We start from the raw sequence: 11,923 nt of genomic DNA, 5'->3' as shown, positions 1-11,923 counted from the left end.
AGAGCCCCAGGGATCTGCCCTCCTGTGCCCCCAGCACGGAGTTACAGGCAGTGATGCCACACTTGGCTTTTTATGTGGGTGCTGGAGAGCCATGCTCGAGTCCTTCTGCATTCAAGTAAGGGAACTGAGCAACTGAGCCATCTCCTCAGCCCCATCTGTGCCATTTCTAAGTGAAAATAGATGGCGGAGGAGACAAAATGTGACTACAGTCCTGTGGAGTAAAATGCAAAGGAAGAAGCCAGGAGATTGGGGTTTGCATGGGTTTGGATCACTCTGGAGCTATCTCTACCATGGTGGTGTCTCTCAATACTTCCTGAGGGGATTATTCTACTACAAAATAGTCTGTATTTTCCACTGAGTAGGAGATGAAAGGAAATGTGGGTGATTATTCTCCTAAAATTGTGAATGTTAAAAGCAGAAAATAATTCAGAGCAACACTCACAGAGATGTAGACTTCACATGACCGGCACTTTGACCACAGTGCTTTCGCCTTTCTTTTCAAGCATTAATTAGGCAACGACCATGTTTTCACAAGACTGAGGAGAACTAACTCACTCTAAACCTTCTAAATAAGAAAATCGTTTTCTCATTCAACACTACTCTGGTATGAGGCAGTGTGGGCAAGTAACAAACACAAAAGGCAATATCAGGCTTCTGTTCTTTTTCCTGATGCGTGTGTGTGTGTGTGTGTGTGTGTGTGTGTGTGTGTGTGTGTGTGTGAATGCAGGGGTCTGTGGAGGCCAGTAGAAGGTGTCAGATCCTCTAGAGCAGGAGTTACAGGCAGTCATTTGGGAGTCACCAGGTGTGGATGCTAGAAATTAAACACAGGAAGCCCTCTCAGCTGCTGGGCCGTCTCTCCAGCCACACTCTCTGGTTTTGTTTTGTTTTTTTATAAAAGGAAATTAAACAAGGCGATATAAAAGAAAGTAATGTTAGCCGGGAACGCTGGACATGTTAGGCGCTTCTAGGGGCATGAGATCAGCTGGGAAGGGTTCCTCGACCATTGTGAAAGCCCAGATGCAGCCAGCTGAAGAATGGTGAGGACTCAGCCTGGCAGCAGCCAGGAGGAGGAGGCTTCCAGGTTACAGTGGCACCTGGATGGCGGACAAAAGCACATGGGCGCCATTGAAGGCACAGACAGTGGGAATGGCAGGCCTTATGCTGAGTGCCAAGGGAGCTACTGCTCAAGGAGAAAAGGAAGCTTGACTTATTTTCTTGAATCATTTCTGGGACTGTTTAACTAAAGGATAGATTTTAAACTGTTGCAGAAATCTCCACATCCAATGTCTAATTACAAAAAAATCAAAATTTTTAGTTCCAAGATTTTATATAAAGCCATACATATCAAATATCAAATTAAGAAAGGACAAAAATCGAATTGAATTGTTCTTCAAACTCTGGTGGCCAAGGAATAGAAAGTTCTCTAGGGGGAAAAGCAAAACAAACAGCAAATTCTAGCAAGAAGGAGAGGAAGGCAAAGCCCCTATGCACGGGTGCTGGGAATGTAGGGCCACGGCAGCTACCGCGCAAATGAGCATGGACACTGCTCAAATAATGAAAAGCAGCGCTGCCATATTGCCCAGAATACACCACTCCTGGGGTGTTAGAAAGAAGGAAGCCGAGCCAGCAAACCGCAGGCCACAGGGAGACTTGCGCAGCCACGAGCTCCATCCACAATGTTGGGAAAAGGATTGAACCTAGATGTTCACTGACTGGCGAGTAAACAAGGCACCTAAGTGCTGCGGAAAGTGAAGCCATTGTAAAGAAAGGGGAACCGTGGCACTTTCAGGAAAAAGAGCAGAACTGGAAATCATATTGGTGGGATACACCAGATGCAGAAAGACAAATATTGAATGTTTCCTCTCATATATAGAAAGTGTGCAGGGAATGTGTGTGTGTGTGTGTGTGTGTGTGTGTGTGTGTGTGTGTGTGTGTGTTATATGTGGTGTGCGTGAAGTGGTGTTAGGGGAGGGAGAGGGTGAGTTATGAAACTGGGGACCATAAGAGGGGAAGACAAACTCGTAAGGGAAGAAGCGATGGGAGGGATAATGGACACAGGAGACACGGAAGCAGAAGGAGCCCTCTTGGAGGGCAGGAGGGTCGGTGAGAGGCAGTAGCTCAATAGTGGATAGAGGAGAACAAAGCATCTTTCCCCCTGCCCAGCTCGAAGGCAAGGTGAATTTTGGGTTGAAGGTTTTGCGGTGGGTTGATGGTTCCCACCCTTTACTAGAAGACTAGTCTAGTTAGAGGACGTCCTCTCAGAGATGAAAGGGATGCCCAACCGATGCCTGGCCCAACCAAAGACCCACCCTATGGGAGAGTGCCGACACCTGACACTATGAATGATACTCTGCTAAGCTTGCAGACAGGAGCCTGACAGAGCTGTCCTCTGAGAGGCTCTACTCAGCAGCGCCTCAAACAGATACTGAGACTCACTGCCAAACATTGGGAGACGCACAGGGAGTCTTGGGGACTAGTGTATTGCTCTATACAATAAACCAAGTTTCAGAGCATGCCCTCTTAATAGTAGACATCTGTTACATAGGGTTTCCTTCACGGGACAGAAAATTGGGCTGAGGGGTTATTTTATTAGAGCATGGTTAGTCCATGTAGAGTTACATATCAAAACCATAAATGAGCATTAAATGCCCCCACAATCCCTTCCAAAGTAAAGATCTATTCACACTGAGATATCCCTTTTCTGGGAAATGTGTAGGTGAGCATTTAGAAGCCATGTTGACGTAGCTACTATCGTGTAAACATGAGCTTAATTAAGCATTTATCCTCATCTCTCAGAGCTGACGGGGATATAGGAATGACCACCAACTTTGAATTCTGATTGCTGAATAGGAAGGTGTGCCCATTAAAACTCAAAACACCTGAGTTTATGCATTTCAAGAAAATCTTCACCAAAGCTCAAGACTAGCTGAAGAAAATGATCCCCCCCACCCGGGGGGCTTTGGAGATTTGTGTGACCAGGCTTACTTCACACACAAAGTGGAAAGTCGACAGTGCCGTGGTTTGGTCAGGAAGGGAGGGCAGCCACCGATTGGGTATGCAGAGGATGGAGTTGGCTTGAGAATGGGAGTCTAGATGAAATCTCAGGTCACAGACTGGCTGCAAAGCCGTGGAGTGGGCAGAACACCTCTGGTGCCCGTGGGAGCCAGTTTGGCTGTGAGCGTTCTGTAAGACGCCCCATCTGGTGAACGACAGAGAGACCCAGCAGCCTCTGCTGGCTGAGTCACATAACCTGACGGCCTGGTTCCTCTCTTAGGAGACTCTTATACAGGGAACTCCATATCTTCCCCGATCTTCCACAACCACTGGGGTCTCTGGTCTAAATCATGGTAAGATGAAAAAAAAAAATCAAAACAAATTTTTCTTTGTTTTGTTTTGTTTTGGGTTTTTTTTTGGGAGGGTTGTTTGCTTGTTTGCTTGGCAATGGGAATTCACAGGATAATTCTTTTTGTCAAGTTAAGGTAAGGTTAAGGGCAGTACCTAGCCAGGGGGAAAGAAAGGTTTAGCAAAACAGAGTTAGAAATTAGTTCCTGGAACAATTAATCTGTCATACTTTCACGTTAAGGATTACAGATTCCACGTATCATCAATTGCACATATCTGAAAACTAATCTGCCTCCTCCTGAGCTCCTGTTACTGGGTTTTGTGTTTCCCTGACTATTCTGAAAAGATTTTCAAATCTGTGAAGGTTTTATTTAATTACACACACACACACACACACACACACACACACACACACTAGCATATGTGTGTTCTTCAAAGACCAGAAGAGAGCATCAGTGTTGGAGTTGCAGGCAGCTATGACCCAGTGAAGTGGGTGCTGGGAGTTGAAGTCAGGTCCTTCTGGCAGAGCAGCAAGTGCTCTTGAGTCATTGCTCCAACCCCCCAGATCTCTTCATTTTCTCTCCACAAGGTCTTGGGAGTAGAACACAAAAGGCCTGGAATATATTCCTATATTCTACTCCCAAGACCTTCACTCCCAAGTATGTGTGTGTGTGTGTATATATATACCAAAAATGAGTCTTTGCTCTTTCAGTTGTGCTTACAGGGAGCACTTTTTTAATGACGCATATTTCTCTTTGTGAAGTTGTAATCTCAGTGCTGTAAGGATATGAACTGCCAAAAATAATAAGTAGTAAAGTCACCTATACTTTACCACCTAAATGAATTCCAGTTCATATTTGCTGAGTATTCTTCCTAAAGTTGAAATTCATATATTTTTTTAAAAGTTGTATCAAATCAGACAACGCTTTGCAAGCTGAGCTGTTCTGTTGTGTTGTAATTTGTTGTTTTTCATCTTTAGCTTCAAGAATTGGTCCTGACACAACATGAGTTTTCATAACCATTTGTTGAATAAATGACTAAATGTATTTCCATGGAACTGTTTTTGTGTGGCTTCATTTTTAACCGTTGTGTAGAGTTCTATTGTGTGAATTGTCCTAATTAATCTAAGCAGACTCTGGAACATTGAAGAAGGAGGAGAAGGAGGAGGAGAGAAAGAAGAATTAGAAGGCATCAAGAGAGACTGGGACATTCCATGCTGTCCTCTATCAAAGACTAATTGCCTTCCATTGTCAGCCTTGCTCGGGAATTGACCTCAGCTATCAAAATCTGCTCCTTGAAGTGGCCCTCGCCTAAAGACTCAGATCATGGAGATCCCCAGTGCAGAGCTCAGACAGGCCATCCTCAAATCTGCTAGGGTGTGGCCTGAGGCTGTTTCACCCATACTGTGCTCGAGTTTCTATGGGCATGGACCTCAGGCCATGCCCTAATAGGCACACTGCATGCTAACTCTGTCCGTTGAGTAAAAAGAGCCTTTGCTCCCAAGTCTGATGATTAAAGTGCTCAGCCCCTTCTGATATTACTGCCTTTCCTACCCCTCAGCACCAGGTAAACTAACCATGCGCTGTTATCTGTCCATTGAAAACAATACTCTTCATGCTGTGTCTATGTGATTCCCAGTGGCCCTAAAGGCAGGGGTAAAGAGAAAGGGAGGACCTAGTTAGACATCAGAAAAACAAACAAACAAACAAAAACAACCTACTTGATCCTGTCATTTGTCTGCATTTCTCCATCTATGTTTCTAACTTTCTTCTCCTTATTAGTTGCTGAACCGCTCACTGTATGGATATTACTTAAGCATTTACCGTCTCTGTGAATACAGCCTGTGGTTACAAAACTGAACCTGGCCCTGCGTAAGTAAATAGAGAAGGGAGACTGAACAGGCTTCTTTACCACGCAAAGGCTTAGTAGTTAATGATCTGAAAAATCGAAGGAACATCAACTAAACACAAAGACCCTGTTTGTATTTGAAGAGAAAAAGCTGAACCCTGCATCGGAGATGTGGAGATGTACATTCCAAAGCAGCAGAACTCTGTCCGAAGTGTTTCCTGCTCAGCCAGGCAGGTTCAGGCAGCATCAGGCACGGCCCACGTGAGCTGTGAGATGTGAGATGTCTCCTCCCAATCACAGACGCCCCCTTCCCTGGGACTGGAGCTTCAGGGAATGCAGTGAGGTAGAAAAGCACCCTGAGCTGGTGCAGACTGCAGAGTGAGTTGGCTCAGCGCCTGGGAGAGAAGGGAGAAGAGACCAAGCAGCCAGTGTGAGTACAGAAACTTCTCAGGGGAGCCCACCGCGCTCTCTGTGCTCTTGTGGGTGCAAGGAAATGGGGCTAGACATTTTGATGAAAGGGAGCTAGACAGTCTAATGGTTAGAGTCTGTCCCTTTTGTAGCTTGAGATCTTAAACTCTCCTGGGAGGTGCCCTTTGGCTAATTATCTGTCCCTTTGCCTGACCAAGTTTCCTGTTCTTGTCAGAAATCATTTGGTCTGACAAGCCATTAGAGAGGCTCTGTGGGGCGGCTTCTTCGAGGGTTTTCCCTGCAAACAGTTCTACTTACACAGGGTGTGGGCTGGAGTAAGTCGACAAATTAGTTTTATCTAATCAAGGCCACTTTAACTGTTTGCCAATGAGTTGATCCACCAGGATCTGCTTGTTCTAAACACATGTATTTTTACACAAACCAACTGTTTCAAGTAACACTAGTATTATTGGATATTTATGCTTTCATGATCATGGTTATAAGCCTAAGTTTTCGTTTCTCGGTGACTTTGGGCGTTTTTAAGAGCATTTATAATTTTTTTATTAAGTTTAGGGTTTATATATAGGTCAAGGCGATTCCTTTGGACCATTTCTTGCTGAGTAAAATTGATAAGCCCAGCAGGGAAGAGAGCTATGAGTGTCATGCCTGTGTGTTATGTTGTTTATGTATCTAACATAGATGCTGTACTTTTTCTAGTTCCGTGAAGAAGTAGTCCTCCTTTTGATTAATCTTCCCAGTAGATACAAAATATGCTTTTTGTTTGTTTATTTCCAGTACACTATTTTGCTTTCTGCTGTACTAGGCTTTAAAAAAAAAATCAACTTTCCTATATTTTTTAACTACCTAGAAAGACTCGTAAGCATTCAGATAGCAAGAGAAGTTAGGCAAAAATAGTAAATGAAACGTTAATTTTTCTTTTTTTTTTTTTTCTCACTCTTTCGCACATTTGGAACCGTGGCGTAAATCAGCCCCAGAATCTACTGTGCCCTCCTCTGAATCCTGATGGCTCCGCAGGCTGCCTGTAAGCATGGTAGCCAGGGCTGCCTGACTGAGACAAAGGTCACAGCTATAAGGAGGGTCTTGGATTTATCTCTCTCTTTCTCTCCCTCTTCCCAACACCCCCCCCACACACACACACCTTGCTCCCTCCCATTTTCTTAATCCAAATTTCTCTGGCATGAGTTTGAGGTGTAGTTTGTATATTCTCTGGTTCAAGAAATTTGAGTAAGGAAAAGAGGTAATGAACTCGAAAAGACAGGCTCATGACTGGCAGATGAGCCGCGCCTGGCTTTGAGCTTTGGTTTGTTTAGTGAGTGGTTGTTTTTATTTAAGCTTACTCAGTGTGTCTGCAAGTGTCAACACCCTGGATACGAACAGCTTCACACAAGAAAACAAACTTAATGAAGGCACAAGAAAAAGAAATGCACTTTTAACCTCTGAAAACCAGAACCTCTAAGAGCGAAGAGGCCCCCCAGGGTGTTGAGTAACTGAAGGCAGTCAGTCTTGGATGAGCTGGGTCACTGGGAAGAGTCCCTCCATAGGGTGGGACTCAGGAAGGCTAGTGAGGCACCCAGCCGGCCAACGGCGCCATCACTCTTGGTGTGCACAGCAGTTTCTCTGCTCTCTAAGGCTTGACCCTGATGTAATTCGCCTCATCTTACCTACTTCCTTTCTAGTACTGTCAGGTAAAAAAAACTTACCATATGTGAGGGAAGCAGTGTGAGAGAGAATACTATAAGGGGTCTCAGACAGTCACAAGCCAGCCACGAATACCATGTACTAAATGGAAGGCAAGACAAAAACGTCCTCTATCCAGAGAGGAAGACCCAAGCCCCAGGTGTGAAGTTACCCCCTTTTCTTTCTCTCTCTCTCTCTCCCCCTCCCCTTCTTCTTCCTTCTTCTTCTTCTTGATCTTCTTCTCTTTCTCTCTCCCTCTCCCTCTTTCTCCCTTTCTCTTTTACCCTCTCTCAACCTCCCTCCCGCCCTCTCTTTCCCTTTTTGTTTTGTTTTATGTTTTAAAACGGAGTCCCTCACAATGTAGCCCAGACATGTGTCACCACGCCCAGCCTCTGAGTCCCCAAGCTTGAATAGTGAGGTTTGTCCTTTGAGGCCCAACTTACATCTGGACTCTGTTTCCTTCTGGTGGTACCTTTCTTCTCCCTCTGAAGATGAGTATGAAGTGGGAGCTAATGGACTCACTCACAATGAGGCATTGCCATTGATGGCTCATGAGACCCACCATGATCCTCTTGGGTTGTTTTTTTTTTTTTATTTTAATCAGGAGGAGCAAAAGAGTGATTCTGTAAATATGGTGCCTCAAAACTTAGAGGAAAGATGAGAGAAGACTGAGCAGAGTCAGGTGGTGAAAGGCTTTCTTCTGGTGACTTCGTGCTTTCCCTTACCCCTAAGGCACAAGTCCAGTCAAAGGCAAACCTTCCAATTTAAACATAACTGCAAACAATGTCTTATCTTGAAAAGAAGAAGTATTAGGGCCACTGAGATAACTTATCAGTTGGACATTTGACTGACAAGTCTGGCTACTTAAGTTCAGTTCTCAGAGCCCATGGTGGAAGGAAAGGACCAACTCCCGAAAGTTGTCCTCTGACCGCCACACATTGGCGATAGCATGCACATGCCCGTATTCACACACATACACACACACAGAGAGAGAGAGAATCTTACCTCTCTCTCTATCACGCACACACCTACACACACACAAACCTCACATATGCCACACACGTACAATACCAAATTTTTAAAAATTAAAGATAGTATTAGTGACAGACTATAATGCTGGCTGGCAAATCAGGAAACGTGTACTTGGATTTGAAATTAGTTTAAAACATTGATAATCTTGAACAAGTCACTACCCCTCTCTGGTCCCTGGCTTCCTCATCTGTACAGGGAGGAGGTGACTGCAGGGCTTCTGAGTTTACAGCCAGACCTAAGAATCCAAGACACCATGGATAGTCTCAAAGTGTAGAACAAAGACACCTGATTCTTTCCCAGCTAGACACCTTTTTCTTAGCGATATGAAAACAACCGAGAGTATAATCATTGACTTCAAGTCGGGACCACCCGAGTGTTTATACTTTGCTTTTTAATACTGTTCTTCATCAAAACTGGCTTTTTAAATGCACACAGTCTGTTCTGTTGTGGGTTCAGGATGATGTCACACAGGATGGGTAAAGAAAAGAACCGGGCTAGGTTGCTTCAGCAGAGGCTAACAGGGAAGAAAAGCCAAGCATACACAGCCACTTAGTAGGATGTAACACTCCTGCTGGCCAAGAGCAGAAAGGGATAGAGAAGAAGGATGCTTAATCTCAGACAGAGGCAGCTGGGGGTGGGGCTGGGGCTGGGGGTGGAAAGGAGAGAAAGCTTCACAAAGAAATAGGTGACTAAGAGAAACCAGGAAACACTAGGGGAGCCGGCAGCCTGGGCGCTGCATTGAAGCGAGCTAAGACGGTTGCCAGTCTCTCCCCCATTGACCAGAAAACAGGATGAGATCCGGCCAATATTGCAAACACACACACACACACACACACACACACACACACACACACACAAAGAAAAACCATCAGTCTGTCGCAGAGAACCAAAAAGTCCAGAGGTTCTTAACTTCAAGGGCAGCAGCAGAGCAGGATGAGATGCGATCTGGGTTGTAAGAGACTCGCCTGGCAATAGAGGCTGCTGAGCAAGAGGAGTGAGGGGGCAATGTGACACAGGAAGATGATTGTGTGTAACAAGATGTTCCTAGGATCCACCTTCCGCTAAAGCCAGCGGGTCTCACCCTTCCCAAAGCTGCCCCCCTCCAATACAGTTCCACGTGCTGCTGTGACCCCCAAAACTCTTTTCGTTGCTGCTTCACAACTGTAATTTTGCCACTGTTATGAACCATAATGAAAATACTTTTGGAGGTAGAGGTTTGCCAAAGGGGTCACAACCCAGCATTTGGAGAGCTGAGGCAGGAAAGCCACAAGCCCAAGGCTTGTCCCGGATACACAGTTAGACCTCATCCAAAAAAAAAATTTTTTTTTAAATCTACTAATTTGAATGTTACTAGTGAACAAAAGAATTTTCATGGCAATAACTAGACTCGTATTTTGAGGAAAGAAAAACTAAGGCAAAGCTAGGTACTGTGTCCTACCCAAAATATGGTTAGCCATCACAAGGAGCTGGAGAGATGGCTCAGCAGGTCAGAGCGCTTGCTGCTTTCCCAGAGGGCCCAGGTCAGGTTCAATTCTCAGCCCCCACAGGGTAGCACACAATCACCCCTCTGTTTGCAGGAGAGCCATCTGACACCCTCTCCAGAGGGCACCAGGTATGAATGCAGTCTGGGTGCGTGCGTGCGTGCGTGCGTGCGTGTGTGTGTGTGTGTGTGTGTGTGTGTGTGTGTGAGACTCAATCAATCAATTGCAATCAATCAATTGTCAACTTCTTTTACATCCGGGGGTCTCTGACTACACTTCATGAACTCTGTGGGTGACTGTCTTCTGAGATAAGGGATCTGCCTACAGCTTTCTTTTCTGTTAGTCCTAGAATACTGGTTTTCCAACGAGCTGGTGAGCTGGTGAGGGGTGCTCTGAGGTCACAGACTCCCCTCTCTCGTTCCAGCCACAGAGTCCGTACTGACATCATATGTCCACATCTTCTTTGACAACATGGCAGTGATGCTTTCTTTTGTTTTTTTAATGAAACCCCTGCTTACGTGGCCCCCAATATTTCCCATGCTGTTACCTCTAGTCTGTCCGTGTCAAGAAGTGCCAAGAAACTGAGGCAAGAGCCAAGAAAATTAATACTGGCTAGACAACTAATATGGCCTGTGACCTTTGAATATTCTCATTTAATTTTTACAGAGCCTTTGATGGCTGGCCTTACAGTTCTCGTTGACAGATAAAACTCAGCAAGAATCCTGGGGTCACAGAACTACTCAGTGATCAAATTAAGGCTAACATCAAGATATATCCAAAGCCCATATTCTCTCTGCTTCTCCTTTCCCGATAACCTGTTCTCTTGCTATAATGTGCAGAAAGCCCTACATAGGAGATGCTAAGAATAAAAGGTTTTACAGTGGAGAGGGAGAGTCAAGCAGGGAACTGGGGAAAAGTGAGGATTGAAAGGTCTATTGGAAAAGTTATTAATGCCATGGATAAACAGACAGAGGCAACAGCACGGTGGGGTCTCAGAGGAATGTTCAGGCTCTAGGACCAGAGACAGATAACATGGCAGGGTCTCTGAAAAAGGAATCAGGGGCCAGAGGAGCTCTCGAGGTACAAGCCTGAAGCCATGCTCTCTGGAAAGTGGTATGGAAGAGAATGTATAGCCACCGATACCTGCCCTTGATGGAAACTCACGTCCCAGGGGAGAGGTCCCGGCGCTTGGAAATCTGTCAGCTAGGGCCTCACAGACAGTATCCCTGAGGGCCCCTGTGAAAGAGCTGCTGCAAGATATGTCAGCCTAAGGTGGAATCTAACATCATGTTCCTATAGGGAGGAAAGAGTGCACAAAGAGAAAGAAAGCACCTCTACCCCCACCCCCACATCCACACCCAGTGCAACAGAAATCCTCAGAGGTCATGTCCACATCAGCACAGTCTGAATCAGAGAGCCCAGCAACCCAGCGTACAGGAGCAAGAGTTAACTGGGCAGGAATGCTGACGGAATGTACCGACACCCTCCCCTTGGACAGATGTGCAACTTGGTACCTGACACTAGCCACACCCCAGCAGAGCTAGGAGGCCTTTTCTCTTTTCCCAGTGGGATTTTTACCTCTTAAAGCCAAACCCAGGAACAACAAGAAGCACAAAAGGGTACCAGTGGGCGTGAGGCCTCCGGCGCCCTCTGGCAGAGCAGCTGCCCATCAAGGGAGAGGAAGTGGGTATGAGGCCGATTCTCCTTGACCTAGGAGCCCTGGGCTATAGGACTGACCGGTCATAATTAGTACCTCCTTCCAGTGTGGCTTAGGTCTCTAGAATATCAAATATAACCTTCACCGAAAACCTTCTCCTTTCCTAATATCCCCTGGTCGTCATTAGCAGTCCTATGTTTGTAAACAGCCTTAGCATTCGATGATCGTAATAGTCGCCAGTCCTGAGAAATCCTACCCATTTAAAATCGTGGAAATAGTTCCTAAGAAGGTAGGTCATTGCTCAGAGTAACTCTTTTCTTTTTTTTTGAATTTTATTTTTTTCTTATCAGTTACATTTTATTAACTCTGTATCCCAGCTGTGTCTCGATCCCTCATTCCCTCCCAGTCCCTCCCTCCCTCCCTCATCTCCACCGTGCCCCTTGCCAAGTCCACTGAT

General features: G+C 45.5%; 1 protein-coding gene across 1 annotated transcript in view; it reads left to right on the top strand.

The window, feature by feature from the left end:
• The first annotated feature begins 5,580 nt into the window (after nt 1-5,580).
• The window catches only part of Upk1b (uroplakin 1B), a 23,490-nt gene continuing 17,147 nt past the window's right edge, over nt 5,581-11,923 (top strand). Inside the window, exon 1 of the mRNA XM_055625135.1 lies at nt 5,581-5,620. The gene's annotated coding sequence lies outside the window, so the exon portion shown is untranslated. The remainder of the gene's footprint in view (nt 5,621-11,923) is intronic.

Source organism: Psammomys obesus, unplaced genomic scaffold (assembly GCF_907164565.1).
Source record: "Psammomys obesus unplaced genomic scaffold, mPsaObe1.curated_primary_1811, whole genome shotgun sequence".
Taxonomy (NCBI): Eukaryota; Metazoa; Chordata; class Mammalia; order Rodentia; family Muridae; genus Psammomys; species Psammomys obesus.
The sequence above is the reverse complement of the archived record's forward strand: the minus strand, read 5'-3'. Positions and strand labels throughout refer to the sequence as shown.